Genomic DNA, 16,460 nt, shown 5'->3' on the forward strand with positions numbered 1-16,460 from the left:
TCCCTACTTGACTCAGCCTAATCTTCAAGAATATTTGTCAAGAACTAAAAAAAATCCAGAAAAGGTTTAACCTCCCCGTCGGGGAACCCCGGTCTCCCGCGTGACAGGCGGGGATACTGACCACTATACTAACGAGGAGACGTGAGGGCATGAAATGAACAGCTGCTGATGTCTGCACAGCATCCAGCGACCACCTAGATGGCCTAGGGGGTCTCATTTTCCCCCGTCAAACGGCTTGCCCGATCTAAGGCTAATTTCTTTCTTTTTATCGGCACCAGGCTTAAAACTCAGTTTAAGGCGATAGTTCCGGGCTATGTTTGACTCCAGAGTTGAATCTGTCATCCCGCATTTCCTCAGCAAATCAAGCTACCCATCTCAAGTCTCATGAGCTGAGGACGGCAAAGTCCCTGTGGGCTTAGGACAGTCAAAGAAACCCCTGGGCTGCATGCTAAGCCCCTTTTCGGCTTCACTTTCCGAATCCTGCCCTAGCTTGCGATTAGTTTTTTTCTCACTTCTTGCCCCCATCTCCCACCTTGCCTCATGGTCTCCCCTCCTCTGCGCACCTGACAGTTTGCCTGCCCTTCCACTGCCTGTCTCCAGACTTTCCAAGGAGAAAAGGCAAAGCACTAAAGCGGGCCGGGCAACGGGTCAAGTTCCGCTTTCGGCGACTAGCAGGGAGGTAGCGTGGCCGAGCGGTCTAAGGCGCTGGATTAAGGCTCCAGTCTCTTCGGAGGCGTGGGTTCAAATCCCACCGCTGCCACTTTTCCTGGCCTTGCATTTTAAAGAAGAACGTAACGTTGACCTCTTCCTTCATTAGTGCCACCTCTGTCGCAATGAGCAAGCGGATGGTATGCCACACCCTGCAGGAAAAAGGTTTCGCTTCTGACGTCTTGCTTTTCTGGACATCCAGTCTCAAGTTTCCCATCTGGAACGGCGCTCCCTGCTGCTTTGTGAAGGCTTGCTGCAAGAGCCTTCGAAACCCAGGAGCTCTTGCGTTGAGCTGTGACGCGTCCTGGGAAGACCTCCCGTTGCAGCGGAATGAGCCCCACTTCCAGGGCGTGCTGGTAGCAAATTTCCCACAGCCCACAGGGAGCAAACGATCCCAGGTGTGATGTATCACCAGGAGAGGCTGAGATGAGAGTAAGGGTTCACGCGTGTGCCCGGACCGAGGTTAATGATGGGATTAGAGCTAGGGTTAGATGCAGGGAAAGAGTGAGAGTTATAATTAGGGATAAAGCTAACAGGTGATCATTACTCGTCATGTAACATGATACAAAGGGTCAGAAGAGGAACTGATTCAGGGTTACAATTTGGACTTCGCAGACAACAGGAGCACTAAATGGTGCTGAGGGGGACTCAATAAAGTGGACCGGCCGCCTAATGTAAGCAATTGTGCACAAATATTGTACGATGACTAGCGTTGCCGGTGCTTTTTTCTTAAAGAGTCAGTTCTTGGCACCCATTCCCTACTTGACTCAGCCTAATCTTCAAGAATATTTGTCAAGAACTAAAAAAAATCCAGAAAAGGTTTAACCTCGTGACAGGCGGGGATACTGACCACTATACTAACGAGGAGACGTGAGGGCATGAAATGAACAGCTGCTGATGTCTGCACAGCATCCAGCGACCACCTAGATGGCCTAGGGGGTCTCATTTTCCCCCGTCAAACGGCTTGCCCGATCTAAGGCTAATTTCTTTCTTTTTATCGGCACCAGGCTTAAAACTCAGTTTAAGGCGATAGTTCCGGGCTATGTTTGACTCCAGAGTTGAATCTGTCATCCCGCATTTCCTCAGCAAATCAAGCTACCCATCTCAAGTCTCATGAGCTGAGGACGGCAAAGTCCCTGTGGGCTTAGGACAGTCAAAGAAACCCCTGGGCTGCATGCTAAGCCCCTTTTCGGCTTCACTTTCCGAATCCTGCCCTAGCTTGCGATTAGTTTTTTTCTCACTTCTTGCCCCCATCTCCCACCTTGCCTCATGGTCTCCCCTCCTCTGCGCACCTGACAGTTTGCCTGCCCTTCCACTGCCTGTCTCCAGACTTTCCAAGGAGAAAAGGCAAAGCACTAAAGCGGGCCGGGCAACGGGTCAAGTTCCGCTTTCGGCGACTAGCAGGGAGGTAGCGTGGCCGAGCGGTCTAAGGCGCTGGATTAAGGCTCCAGTCTCTTCGGAGGCGTGGGTTCAAATCCCACCGCTGCCACTTTTCCTGGCCTTGCATTTTAAAGAAGAACGTAACGTTGACCTCTTCCTTCATTAGTGCCAGCTCTGTCGCAATGAGCAAGCGGATGGTATGCCACACCCTGCAGGAAAAAGGTTTCGCTTCTGACGTCTTGCTTTTCTGGACATCCAGTCTCAAGTTTCCCATCTGGAACGGCGCTCCCTGCTGCTTTGTGAAGGCTTGCTGCAAGAGCCTTCGAAACCCAGGAGCTCTTGCGTTGAGCTGTGACGCGTCCTGGGAAGACCTCCCGTTGCAGCGGAATGAGCCCCACTTCCAGGGCGTGCTGGTAGCAAATTTCCCACAGCCCACAGGGAGCAAACGATCCCAGGTGTGATGTATCACCAGGAGAGGCTGAGATGAGAGTAAGGGTTCACGCGTGTGCCCGGACCGAGGTTAATGATGGGATTAGAGCTAGGGTTAGATGCAGGGAAAGAGTGAGAGTTATAATTAGGGATAAAGCTAACAGGTGATCATTACTCGTCATGTAACATGATACAAAGGGTCAGAAGAGGAACTGATTCAGGGTTACAATTTGGACTTCGCAGACAACAGGAGCACTAAATGGTGCTGAGGGGGACTCAATAAAGTGGACCGGCCGCCTAATGTAAGCAATTGTGCACAAATATTGTACGATGACTAGCGTTGCCGGTGCTTTTTTCTTAAAGAGTCAGTTCTTGGCACCCATTCCCTACTTGACTCAGCCTAATCTTCAAGAATATTTGTCAAGAACTAAAAAAAATCCAGAAAAGGTTTAACCTCCCCGTCGGGGAATTGAACCCCGGTCTCCCGCGTGACAGGCGGGGATACTGACCACTATACTAACGAGGAGACGTGAGGGCATGAAATGAACAGCTGCTGATGTCTGCACAGCATCCAGCGACCACCTAGATGGCCTAGGGGGTCTCATTTTCCCCCGTCAAACGGCTTGCCCGATCTAAGGCTAATTTCTTTCTTTTTATCGGCACCAGGCTTAAAACTCAGTTTAAGGCGATAGTTCCGGGCTATGTTTGACTCCAGAGTTGAATCTGTCATCCCGCATTTCCTCAGCAAATCAAGCTACCCATCTCAAGTCTCATGAGCTGAGGACGGCAAAGTCCCTGTGGGCTTAGGACAGTCAAAGAAACCCCTGGGCTGCATGCTAAGCCCCTTTTCGGCTTCACTTTCCGAATCCTGCCCTAGCTTGCGATTAGTTTTTTTCTCACTTCTTGCCCCCATCTCCCACCTTGCCTCATGGTCTCCCCTCCTCTGCGCACCTGACAGTTTGCCTGCCCTTCCACTGCCTGTCTCCAGACTTTCCAAGGAGAAAAGGCAAAGCACTAAAGCGGGCCGGGCAACGGGTCAAGTTCCGCTTTCGGCGACTAGCAGGGAGGTAGCGTGGCCGAGCGGTCTAAGGCGCTGGATTAAGGCTCCAGTCTCTTCGGAGGCGTGGGTTCAAATCCCACCGCTGCCACTTTTCCTGGCCTTGCATTTTAAAGAAGAACGTAACGTTGACCTCTTCCTTCATTAGTGCCACCTCTGTCGCAATGAGCAAGCGGATGGTATGCCACACCCTGCAGGAAAAAGGTTTCGCTTCTGACGTCTTGCTTTTCTGGACATCCAGTCTCAAGTTTCCCATCTGGAACGGCGCTCCCTGCTGCTTTGTGAAGGCTTGCTGCAAGAGCCTTCGAAACCCAGGAGCTCTTGCGTTGAGCTGTGACGCGTCCTGGGAAGACCTCCCGTTGCAGCGGAATGAGCCCCACTTCCAGGGCGTGCTGGTAGCAAATTTCCCACAGCCCACAGGGAGCAAACGATCCCAGGTGTGATGTATCACCAGGAGAGGCTGAGATGAGAGTAAGGGTTCACGCGTGTGCCCGGACCGAGGTTAATGATGGGATTAGAGCTAGGGTTAGATGCAGGGAAAGAGTGAGAGTTATAATTAGGGATAAAGCTAACAGGTGATCATTACTCGTCATGTAACATGATACAAAGGGTCAGAAGAGGAACTGATTCAGGGTTACAATTTGGACTTCGCAGACAACAGGAGCACTAAATGGTGCTGAGGGGGACTCAATAAAGTGGACCGGCCGCCTAATGTAAGCAATTGTGCACAAATATTGTACGATGACTAGCGTTGCCGGTGCTTTTTTCTTAAAGAGTCAGTTCTTGGCACCCATTCCCTACTTGACTCAGCCTAATCTTCAAGAATATTTGTCAAGAACTAAAAAAAATCCAGAAAAGGTTTAACCTCCCCGTCGGGGAATTGAACCCGGATACTGACCACTATACTAACGAGGAGACGTGAGGGCATGAAATGAACAGCTGCTGATGTCTGCACAGCATCCAGCGACCACCTAGATGGCCTAGGGGGTCTCATTTTCCCCCGTCAAACGGCTTGCCCGATCTAAGGCTAATTTCTTTCTTTTTATCGGCACCAGGCTTAAAACTCAGTTTAAGGCGATAGTTCCGGGCTATGTTTGACTCCAGAGTTGAATCTGTCATCCCGCATTTCCTCAGCAAATCAAGCTACCCATCTCAAGTCTCATGAGCTGAGGACGGCAAAGTCCCTGTGGGCTTAGGACAGTCAAAGAAACCCCTGGGCTGCATGCTAAGCCCCTTTTCGGCTTCACTTTCCGAATCCTGCCCTAGCTTGCGATTAGTTTTTTCCTCACTTCTTGCCCCCATCTCCCACCTTGCCTCATGGTCTCCCCTCCTCTGCGCACCTGACAGTTTGCCTGCCCTTCCACTGCCTGTCTCCAGACTTTCCAAGGAGAAAAGGCAAAGCACTAAAGCGGGCCGGGCAACGGGTCAAGTTCCGCTTTCGGCGACTAGCAGGGAGGTAGCGTGGCCGAGCGGTCTAAGGCGCTGGATTAAGGCTCCAGTCTCTTCGGAGGCGTGGGTTCAAATCCCACCGCTGCCACTTTTCCTGGCCTTGCATTTTAAAGAAGAACGTAACGTTGACCTCTTCCTTCATTAGTGCCACCTCTGTCGCAATGAGCAAGCGGATGGTATGCCACACCCTGCAGGAAAAAGGTTTCGCTTCTGACGTCTTGCTTTTCTGGACATCCAGTCTCAAGTTTCCCATCTGGAACGGCGCTCCCTGCTGCTTTGTGAAGACTTGCTGCAAGAGCCTTCGAAACCCAGGAGCTCTTGCGTTGAGCTGTGACGCGTCCTGGGAAGACCTCCCGTTGCAGCGGAATGAGCCCCACTTCCAGGGCGTGCTGGTAGCAAATTTCCCACAGCCCACAGGGAGCAAACGATCCCAGGTGTGATGTATCACCAGGAGAGGCTGAGATGAGAGTAAGGGTTCACGCGTGTGCCCGGACCGAGGTTAATGATGGGATTAGAGCTAGGGTTAGATGCAGGGAAAGAGTGAGAGTTATAATTAGGGATAAAGCTAACAGGTGATCATTACTCGTCATGTAACATGATACAAAGGGTCAGAAGAGGAACTGATTCAGGGTTACAATTTGGACTTCGCAGACAACAGGAGCACTAAATGGTGCTGAGGGGGACTCAATAAAGTGGACCGGCCGCCTAATGTAAGCAATTGTGCACAAATATTGTACGATGACTAGCGTTGCCGGTGCTTTTTTCTTAAAGAGTCAGTTCTTGGCACCCATTCCCTACTTGACTCAGCCTAATCTTCAAGAATATTTGTCAAGAACTAAAAAAAATCCAGAAAAGGTTTAACCTCCCCGTCGGGGAATTGAACCCCGGTCTCCCGCGTGACAGGCGGGGATACTGACCACTATACTAACGAGGAGACGTGAGGGCATGAAATGAACAGCTGCTGATGTCTGCACAGCATCCAGCGACCACCTAGATGGCCTAGGGGGTCTCATTTTCCCCCGTCAAACGGCTTGCCCGATCTAAGGCTAATTTCTTTCTTTTTATCGGCACCAGGCTTAAAACTCAGTTTAAGGCGATAGTTCCGGGCTATGTTTGACTCCAGAGTTGAATCTGTCATCCCGCATTTCCTCAGCAAATCAAGCTACCCATCTCAAGTCTCATGAGCTGAGGACGGCAAAGTCCCTGTGGGCTTAGGACAGTCAAAGAAACCCCTGGGCTGCATGCTAAGCCCCTTTTCGGCTTCACTTTCCGAATCCTGCCCTAGCTTGCGATTAGTTTTTTTCTCACTTCTTGCCCCCATCTCCCACCTTGCCTCATGGTCTCCCCTCCTCTGCGCACCTGACAGTTTGCCTGCCCTTCCACTGCCTGTCTCCAGACTTTCCAAGGAGAAAAGGCAAAGCACTAAAGCGGGCCGGGCAACGGGTCAAGTTCCGCTTTCGGCGACTAGCAGGGAGGTAGCGTGGCCGAGCGGTCTAAGGCGCTGGATTAAGGCTCCAGTCTCTTCGGAGGCGTGGGTTCAAATCCCACCGCTGCCACTTTTCCTGGCCTTGCATTTTAAAGAAGAACGTAACGTTGACCTCTTCCTTCATTAGTGCCAGCTCTGTCGCAATGAGCAAGCGGATGGTATGCCACACCCTGCAGGAAAAAGGTTTCGCTTCTGACGTCTTGCTTTTCTGGACATCCAGTCTCAAGTTTCCCATCTGGAACGGCGCTCCCTGCTGCTTTGTGAAGGCTTGCTGCAAGAGCCTTCGAAACCCAGGAGCTCTTGCGTTGAGCTGTGACGCGTCCTGGGAAGACCTCCCGTTGCAGCGGAATGAGCCCCACTTCCAGGGCGTGCTGGTAGCAAATTTCCCACAGCCCACAGGGAGCAAACGATCCCAGGTGTGATGTATCACCAGGAGAGGCTGAGATGAGAGTAAGGGTTCACGCGTGTGCCCGGACCGAGGTTAATGATGGGATTAGAGCTAGGGTTAGATGCAGGGAAAGAGTGAGAGTTATAATTAGGGATAAAGCTAACAGGTGATCATTACTCGTCATGTAACATGATACAAAGGGTCAGAAGAGGAACTGATTCAGGGTTACAATTTGGACTTCGCAGACAACAGGAGCACTAAATGGTGCTGAGGGGGACTCAATAAAGTGGACCGGCCGCCTAATGTAAGCAATTGTGCACAAATATTGTACGATGACTAGCGTTGCCGGTGCTTTTTTCTTAAAGAGTCAGTTCTTGGCACCCATTCCCTACTTGACTCAGCCTAATCTTCAAGAATATTTGTCAAGAACTAAAAAAAATCCAGAAAAGGTTTAACCTCCCCGTCGGGGAATTGAACCCCGGTCTCCCGCGTGACAGGCGGGGATACTGACCACTATACTAACGAGGAGACGTGAGGGCATGAAATGAACAGCTGCTGATGTCTGCACAGCATCCAGCGACCACCTAGATGGCCTAGGGGGTCTCATTTTCCCCCGTCAAACGGCTTGCCCGATCTAAGGCTAATTTCTTTCTTTTTATCGGCACCAGGCTTAAAACTCAGTTTAAGGCGATAGTTCCGGGCTATGTTTGACTCCAGAGTTGAATCTGTCATCCCGCATTTCCTCAGCAAATCAAGCTACCCATCTCAAGTCTCATGAGCTGAGGACGGCAAAGTCCCTGTGGGCTTAGGACAGTCAAAGAAACCCCTGGGCTGCATGCTAAGCCCCTTTTCGGCTTCACTTTCCGAATCCTGCCCTAGCTTGCGATTAGTTTTTTTCTCACTTCTTGCCCCCATCTCCCACCTTGCCTCATGGTCTCCCCTCCTCTGCGCACCTGACAGTTTGCCTGCCCTTCCACTGCCTGTCTCCAGACTTTCCAAGGAGAAAAGGCAAAGCACTAAAGCGGGCCGGGCAACGGGTCAAGTTCCGCTTTCGGCGACTAGCAGGGAGGTAGCGTGGCCGAGCGGTCTAAGGCGCTGGATTAAGGCTCCAGTCTCTTCGGAGGCGTGGGTTCAAATCCCACCGCTGCCACTTTTCCTGGCCTTGCATTTTAAAGAAGAACGTAACGTTGACCTCTTCCTTCATTAGTGCCACCTCTGTCGCAATGAGCAAGCGGATGGTATGCCACACCCTGCAGGAAAAAGGTTTCGCTTCTGACGTCTTGCTTTTCTGGACATCCAGTCTCAAGTTTCCCATCTGGAACGGCGCTCCCTGCTGCTTTGTGAAGGCTTGCTGCAAGAGCCTTCGAAACCCAGGAGCTCTTGCGTTGAGCTGTGACGCGTCCTGGGAAGACCTCCCGTTGCAGCGGAATGAGCCCCACTTCCAGGGCGTGCTGGTAGCAAATTTCCCACAGCCCACAGGGAGCAAACGATCCCAGGTGTGATGTATCACCAGGAGAGGCTGAGATGAGAGTAAGGGTTCACGCGTGTGCCCGGACCGAGGTTAATGATGGGATTAGAGCTAGGGTTAGATGCAGGGAAAGAGTGAGAGTTATAATTAGGGATAAAGCTAACAGGTGATCATTACTCGTCATGTAACATGATACAAAGGGTCAGAAGAGGAACTGATTCAGGGTTACAATTTGGACTTCGCAGACAACAGGAGCACTAAATGGTGCTGAGGGGGACTCAATAAAGTGGACCGGCCGCCTAATGTAAGCAATTGTGCACAAATATTGTACGATGACTAGCGTTGCCGGTGCTTTTTTCTTAAAGAGTCAGTTCTTGGCACCCATTCCCTACTTGACTCAGCCTAATCTTCAAGAATATTTGTCAAGAACTAAAAAAAATCCAGAAAAGGTTTAACCTCCCCGTCGGGGAATTGAACCCCGGTCTCCCGCGTGACAGGCGGGGATACTGACCACTATACTAACGAGGAGACGTGAGGGCATGAAATGAACAGCTGCTGATGTCTGCACAGCATCCAGCGACCACCTAGATGGCCTAGGGGGTCTCATTTTCCCCCGTCAAACGGCTTGCCCGATCTAAGGCTAATTTCTTTCTTTTTATCGGCACCAGGCTTAAAACTCAGTTTAAGGCGATAGTTCCGGGCTATGTTTGACTCCAGAGTTGAATCTGTCATCCCGCATTTCCTCAGCAAATCAAGCTACCCATCTCAAGTCTCATGAGCTGAGGACGGCAAAGTCCCTGTGGGCTTAGGACAGTCAAAGAAACCCCTGGGCTGCATGCTAAGCCCCTTTTCGGCTTCACTTTCCGAATCCTGCCCTAGCTTGCGATTAGTTTTTTTCTCACTTCTTGCCCCCATCTCCCACCTTGCCTCATGGTCTCCCCTCCTCTGCGCACCTGACAGTTTGCCTGCCCTTCCACTGCCTGTCTCCAGACTTTCCAAGGAGAAAAGGCAAAGCACTAAAGCGGGCCGGGCAACGGGTCAAGTTCCGCTTTCGGCGACTAGCAGGGAGGTAGCGTGGCCGAGCGGTCTAAGGCGCTGGATTAAGGCTCCAGTCTCTTCGGAGGCGTGGGTTCAAATCCCACCGCTGCCACTTTTCCTGGCCTTGCATTTTAAAGAAGAACGTAACGTTGACCTCTTCCTTCATTAGTGCCACCTCTGTCGCAATGAGCAAGCGGATGGTATGCCACACCCTGCAGGAAAAAGGTTTCGCTTCTGACGTCTTGCTTTTCTGGACATCCAGTCTCAAGTTTCCCATCTGGAACGGCGCTCCCTGCTGCTTTGTGAAGACTTGCTGCAAGAGCCTTCGAAACCCAGGAGCTCTTGCGTTGAGCTGTGACGCGTCCTGGGAAGACCTCCCGTTGCAGCGGAATGAGCCCCACTTCCAGGGCGTGCTGGTAGCAAATTTCCCACAGCCCACAGGGAGCAAACGATCCCAGGTGTGATGTATCACCAGGAGAGGCTGAGATGAGAGTAAGGGTTCACGCGTGTGCCCGGACCGAGGTTAATGATGGGATTAGAGCTAGGGTTAGATGCAGGGAAAGAGTGAGAGTTATAATTAGGGATAAAGCTAACAGGTGATCATTACTCGTCATGTAACATGATACAAAGGGTCAGAAGAGGAACTGATTCAGGGTTACAATTTGGACTTCGCAGACAACAGGAGCACTAAATGGTGCTGAGGGGGACTCAATAAAGTGGACCGGCCGCCTAATGTAAGCAATTGTGCACAAATATTGTACGATGACTAGCGTTGCCGGTGCTTTTTTCTTAAAGAGTCAGTTCTTGGCACCCATTCCCTACTTGACTCAGCCTAATCTTCAAGAATATTTGTCAAGAACTAAAAAAAATCCAGAAAAGGTTTAACCTCCCCGTCGGGGCCGGTCTCCCGCGTGACAGGCGGGGATACTGACCACTATACTAACGAGGAGACGTGAGGGCATGAAATGAACAGCTGCTGATGTCTGCACAGCATCCAGCGACCACCTAGATGGCCTAGGGGGTCTCATTTTCCCCCGTCAAACGGCTTGCCCGATCTAAGGCTAATTTCTTTCTTTTTATCGGCACCAGGCTTAAAACTCAGTTTAAGGCGATAGTTCCGGGCTATGTTTGACTCCAGAGTTGAATCTGTCATCCCGCATTTCCTCAGCAAATCAAGCTACCCATCTCAAGTCTCATGAGCTGAGGACGGCAAAGTCCCTGTGGGCTTAGGACAGTCAAAGAAACCCCTGGGCTGCATGCTAAGCCCCTTTTCGGCTTCACTTTCCGAATCCTGCCCTAGCTTGCGATTAGTTTTTTTCTCACTTCTTGCCCCCAACTCCCACCTTGCCTCATGGTCTCCCCTCCTCTGCGCACCTGACAGTTTGCCTGCCCTTCCACTGCCTGTCTCCAGACTTTCCAAGGAGAAAAGGCAAAGCACTAAAGCGGGTCGGGCAACGGGTCAAGTTCCGCTTTCGGCGACTAGCAGGGAGGTAGCGTGGCCGAGCGGTCTAAGGTGCTGGATTAAGGCTCCAGTCTCTTCGGAGGCGTGGGTTCAAATCCCACCGCTGCCACTTTTCCTGGCCTTGCATTTTAAAGAAGAACGTAACGTTGACCTCTTCCTTCATTAGTGCCAGCTCTGTCCCAATGAGCAAGCGGATGGTATGCCACACCCTGCAGGAAAAAGGTTTCGCTTCTGACGTCTTGCTTTTCTGGACATCCAGTCTCAAGTTTCCCATCTGGAACGGCGCTCCCTGCTGCTTTGTGAAGGCTTGCTGCAAGAGCCTTCGAAACCCAGGAGCTCTTGCGTTGAGCTGTGACGCGTCCTGGGAAGACCTCCCGTTGCAGCGGAATGAGCCCCACTTCCAGGGCGTGCTGGTAGCAAATTTCCCACAGCCCACAGGGAGCAAACGATCCCAGGTGTGATGTATCACCAGGAGAGGCTGAGATGAGAGTAAGGGTTCACGCGTGTGCCCGGACCGAGGTTAATGATGGGATTAGAGCTAGGGTTAGATGCAGGGAAAGAGTGAGAGTTATAATTAGGGATAAAGCTAACAGGTGATCATTACTCGTCATGTAACATGATACAAAGGGTCAGAAGAGGAACTGATTCAGGGTTACAATTTGGACTTCGCAGACAACAGGAGCACTAAATGGTGCTGAGGGGGACTCAATAAAGTGGACCGGCCGCCTAATGTAAGCAATTGTGCACAAATATTGTACGATGACTAGCGTTGCCGGTGCTTTTTTCTTAAAGAGTCAGTTCTTGGCACCCATTCCCTACTTGACTCAGCCTAATCTTCAAGAATATTTGTCAAGAACTAAAAAAAATCCAGAAAAGGTTTAACCTCCCCGTCGGGGAATTGAACCCCGGTCTCCCACGTGACAGGCGGGGATACTGACCACTATACTAACGAGGAGACGTGAGGGCATGAAATGAACAGCTGCTGATGTCTGCACAGCATCCAGCGACCACCTAGCTGGCCTAGGGGGTCTCATTTTCCCCCGTCAAACGGCTTGCCCGATCTAAGGCTAATTTCTTTCTTTTTATCGGCACCAGGCTTAAAACTCAGTTTAAGGCGATAGTTCCGGGCTATGTTTGACTCCAGAGTTGAATCTGTCATCCCGCATTTCCTCAGCAAATCAAGCTACCCATCTCAAGTCTCATGAGCTGAGGACGGCAAAGTCCCTGTGGGCTTAGGACAGTCAAAGAAACCCCTGGGCTGCATGCTAAGCCCCTTTTCGGCTTCACTTTCCGAATCCTGCCCTAGCTTGCGATTAGTTTTTTTCTCACTTCTTGCCCCCATCTCCCACCTTGCCTCATGGTCTCCCCTCCTCTGCGCACCTGACAGTTTGCCTGCCCTTCCACTGCCTGTCTCCAGACTTTCCAAGGAGAAAAGGCAAAGCACTAAAGCGGGCCGGGCAACGGGTCAAGTTCCGCTTTCGGCGACTAGCAGGGAGGTAGCGTGGCCGAGCGGTCTAAGGCGCTGGATTAAGGCTCCAGTCTCTTCGGAGGCGTGGGTTCAAATCCCACCGCTGCCACTTTTCCTGGCCTTGCATTTTAAAGAAGAACGTAACGTTGACCTCTTCCTTCATTAGTGCCACCTCTGTCGCAATGAGCAAGCGGATGGTATGCCACACCCTGCAGGAAAAAGGTTTCGCTTCTGACGTCTTGCTTTTCTGGACATCCAGTCTCAAGTTTCCCATCTGGAACGGCGCTCCCTGCTGCTTTGTGAAGGCTTGCTGCAAGAGCCTTCGAAACCCAGGAGCTCTTGCGTTGAGCTGTGACGCGTCCTGGGAAGACCTCCCGTTGCAGCGGAATGAGCCCCACTTCCAGGGCGTGCTGGTAGCAAATTTCCCACAGCCCACAGGGAGCAAACGATCCCAGGTGTGATGTATCACCAGGAGAGGCTGAGATGAGAGTAAGGGTTCACGCGTGTGCCCGGACCGAGGTTAATGATGGGATTAGAGCTAGGGTTAGATGCAGGGAAAGAGTGAGAGTTATAATTAGGGATAAAGCTAACAGGTGATCATTACTCGTCATGTAACATGATACAAAGGGTCAGAAGAGGAACTGATTCAGGGTTACAATTTGGACTTCGCAGACAACAGGAGCACTAAATGGTGCTGAGGGGGACTCAATAAAGTGGACCGGCCGCCTAATGTAAGCAATTGTGCACAAATATTGTACGATGACTAGCGTTGCCGGTGCTTTTTTCTTAAAGAGTCAGTTCTTGGCACCCATTCCCTACTTGACTCAGCCTAATCTTCAAGAATATTTGTCAAGAACTAAAAAAAATCCAGAAAAGGTTTAACCTCCCCGTCGGGGAATTGAACCCCGGTCTCCCGCGTGACAGGCGGGGATACTGACCACTATACTAACGAGGAGACGTGAGGGCATGAAATGAACAGCTGCTGATGTCTGCACAGCATCCAGCGACCACCTAGATGGCCTAGGGGGTCTCATTTTCCCCCGTCAAACGGCTTGCCCGATCTAAGGCTAATTTCTTTCTTTTTATCGGCACCAGGCTTAAAACTCAGTTTAAGGCGATAGTTCCGGGCTATGTTTGACTCCAGAGTTGAATCTGTCATCCCGCATTTCCTCAGCAAATCAAGCTACCCATCTCAAGTCTCATGAGCTGAGGACGGCAAAGTCCCTGTGGGCTTAGGACAGTCAAAGAAACCCCTGGGCTGCATGCTAAGCCCCTTTTCGGCTTCACTTTCCGAATCCTGCCCTAGCTTGCGATTAGTTTTTTTCTCACTTCTTGCCCCCATCTCCCACCTTGCCTCATGGTCTCCCCTCCTCTGCGCACCTGACAGTTTGCCTGCCCTTCCACTGCCTGTCTCCAGACTTTCCAAGGAGAAAAGGCAAAGCACTAAAGCGGGCCGGGCAACGGGTCAAGTTCCGCTTTCGGCGACTAGCAGGGAGGTAGCGTGGCCGAGCGGTCTAAGGCGCTGGATTAAGGCTCCAGTCTCTTCGGAGGCGTGGGTTCAAATCCCACCGCTGCCACTTTTCCTGGCCTTGCATTTTAAAGAAGAACGTAACGTTGACCTCTTCCTTCATTAGTGCCACCTCTGTCGCAATGAGCAAGCGGATGGTATGCCACACCCTGCAGGAAAAAGGTTTCGCTTCTGACGTCTTGCTTTTCTGGACATCCAGTCTCAAGTTTCCCATCTGGAACGGCGCTCCCTGCTGCTTTGTGAAGACTTGCTGCAAGAGCCTTCGAAACCCAGGAGCTCTTGCGTTGAGCTGTGACGCGTCCTGGGAAGACCTCCCGTTGCAGCGGAATGAGCCCCACTTCCAGGGCGTGCTGGTAGCAAATTTCCCACAGCCCACAGGGAGCAAACGATCCCAGGTGTGATGTATCACCAGGAGAGGCTGAGATGAGAGTAAGGGTTCACGCGTGTGCCCGGACCGAGGTTAATGATGGGATTAGAGCTAGGGTTAGATGCAGGGAAAGAGTGAGAGTTATAATTAGGGATAAAGCTAACAGGTGATCATTACTCGTCATGTAACATGATACAAAGGGTCAGAAGAGGAACTGATTCAGGGTTACAATTTGGACTTCGCAGACAACAGGAGCACTAAATGGTGCTGAGGGGGACTCAATAAAGTGGACCGGCCGCCTAATGTAAGCAATTGTGCACAAATATTGTACGATGACTAGCGTTGCCGGTGCTTTTTTCTTAAAGAGTCAGTTCTTGGCACCCATTGCCTACTTGACTCAGCCTAATCTTCAAGAATATTTGTCAAGAACTAAAAAAAATCCAGAAAAGGTTTAACCTCCCCGTCGGGGAACCCCGGTCTCCCGCGTGACAGGCGGGGATACTGACCACTATACTAACGAGGAGACGTGAGGGCATGAAATGAACAGCTGCTGATGTCTGCACAGCATCCAGCGACCACCTAGATGGCCTAGGGGGTCTCATTTTCCCCCGTCAAACGGCTTGCCCGATCTAAGGCTAATTTCTTTCTTTTTATCGGCACCAGGCTTAAAACTCAGTTTAAGGCGATAGTTCCGGGCTATGTTTGACTCCAGAGTTGAATCTGTCATCCCGCATTTCCTCAGCAAATCAAGCTACCCATCTCAAGTCTCATGAGCTGAGGACGGCAAAGTCCCTGTGGGCTTAGGACAGTCAAAGAAACCCCTGGGCTGCATGCTAAGCCCCTTTTCGGCTTCACTTTCCGAATCCTGCCCTAGCTTGCGATTAGTTTTTTTCTCACTTCTTGCCCCCAACTCCCACCTTGCCTCATGGTCTCCCCTCCTCTGCGCACCTGACAGTTTGCCTGCCCTTCCACTGCCTGTCTCCAGACTTTCCAAGGAGAAAAGGCAAAGCACTAAAGCGGGCCGGGCAACGGGTCAAGTTCCGCTTTCGGCGACTAGCAGGGAGGTAGCGTGGCCGAGCGGTCTAAGGTGCTGGATTAAGGCTCCAGTCTCTTCGGAGGCGTGGGTTCAAATCCCACCGCTGCCACTTTTCCTGGCCTTGCATTTTAAAGAAGAACGTAACGTTGACCTCTTCCTTCATTAGTGCCAGCTCTGTCGCAATGAGCAAGCGGATGGTATGCCACACCCTGCAGGAAAAAGGTTTCGCTTCTGACGTCTTGCTTTTCTGGACATCCAGTCTCAAGTTTCCCATCTGGAACGGCGCTCCCTGCTGCTTTGTGAAGGCTTGCTGCAAGAGCCTTCGAAACCCAGGAGCTCTTGCGTTGAGCTGTGACGCGTCCTGGGAAGACCTCCCGTTGCAGCGGAATGAGCCCCACTTCCAGGGCGTGCTGGTAGCAAATTTCCCACAGCCCACAGGGAGCAAACGATCCCAGGTGTGATGTATCACCAGGAGAGGCTGAGATGAGAGTAAGGGTTCACGCGTGTGCCCGGACCGAGGTTAATGATGGGATTAGAGCTAGGGTTAGATGCAGGGAAAGAGTGAGAGTTATAATTAGGGATAAAGCTAACAGGTGATCATTACTCGTCATGTAACATGATACAAAGGGTCAGAAGAGGAACTGATTCAGGGTTACAATTTGGACTTCGCAGACAACAGGAGCACTAAATGGTGCTGAGGGGGACTCAATAAAGTGGACCGGCCGCCTAATGTAAGCAATTGTGCACAAATATTGTACGATGACTAGCGTTGCCGGTGCTTTTTTCTTAAAGAGTCAGTTCTTGGCACCCATTCCCTACTTGACTCAGCCTAATCTTCAAGAATATTTGTCAAGAACTAAACAAAATCCAGAAAACGTTTAACCTCCCCGTCGGGGTCTCCCGCGTGACAGGCGGGGATACTGACCACTATACTAACGAGGAGACGTGAGGGCATGAAATGAACAGCTGCTGATGTCTGCACAGCATCCAGCGACCACCTAGATGGCCTAGGGGGTCTCATTTTCCCCCGTCAAACGGCTTGCCCGATCTAAGGCTAATTTCTTTCTTTTTATCGGCACCAGGCTTAAAACTCAGTTTAAGGCGATAGTTCCGGGCTATGTTTGACTCCAGAGTTGAATCTGTCATCCCGCATTTCCTCAGCAAATCAAGCTACCCATCTCAAGTCTCATGAGCTG

At 51.2% G+C, this 16,460-nt stretch overlaps 5 non-coding genes across 5 annotated transcripts; all 5 read right to left on the bottom strand.

The window, feature by feature from the left end:
• Window positions 1–2,971: 2,971 nt before the first annotated feature.
• TRNAD-GUC (transfer RNA aspartic acid (anticodon GUC)) lies at window positions 2,972–3,043 on the bottom strand. Its single transcript has one exon. It is a non-coding gene; the product is annotated as a tRNA-Asp (tRNA).
• A 2,842-nt stretch (window positions 3,044–5,885) lies between these two features.
• Window positions 5,886–5,957, bottom strand: TRNAD-GUC (transfer RNA aspartic acid (anticodon GUC)). The gene has a single exon. It is a non-coding gene; the product is annotated as a tRNA-Asp (tRNA).
• Window positions 5,958–7,353: 1,396 nt separating this feature from the next.
• On the bottom strand, window positions 7,354–7,425 carry TRNAD-GUC (transfer RNA aspartic acid (anticodon GUC)). The gene has a single exon. It is a non-coding gene; the product is annotated as a tRNA-Asp (tRNA).
• A 1,396-nt stretch (window positions 7,426–8,821) lies between these two features.
• On the bottom strand, window positions 8,822–8,893 carry TRNAD-GUC (transfer RNA aspartic acid (anticodon GUC)). The gene has a single exon. It is a non-coding gene; the product is annotated as a tRNA-Asp (tRNA).
• Window positions 8,894–13,216: 4,323 nt separating this feature from the next.
• On the bottom strand, window positions 13,217–13,288 carry TRNAD-GUC (transfer RNA aspartic acid (anticodon GUC)). Its single transcript has one exon. It is a non-coding gene; the product is annotated as a tRNA-Asp (tRNA).
• Between the last annotated feature and the right edge of the window lie 3,172 nt (window positions 13,289–16,460).

The sequence above is a fragment of the Ambystoma mexicanum genome, unplaced genomic scaffold (assembly GCF_040938575.1).
Source record: "Ambystoma mexicanum isolate Mex_15411 unplaced genomic scaffold, UKY_AmexF1_1 Mex_scaf20, whole genome shotgun sequence".
NCBI lineage: Eukaryota > Metazoa > Chordata > Amphibia > Caudata > Ambystomatidae > Ambystoma > Ambystoma mexicanum.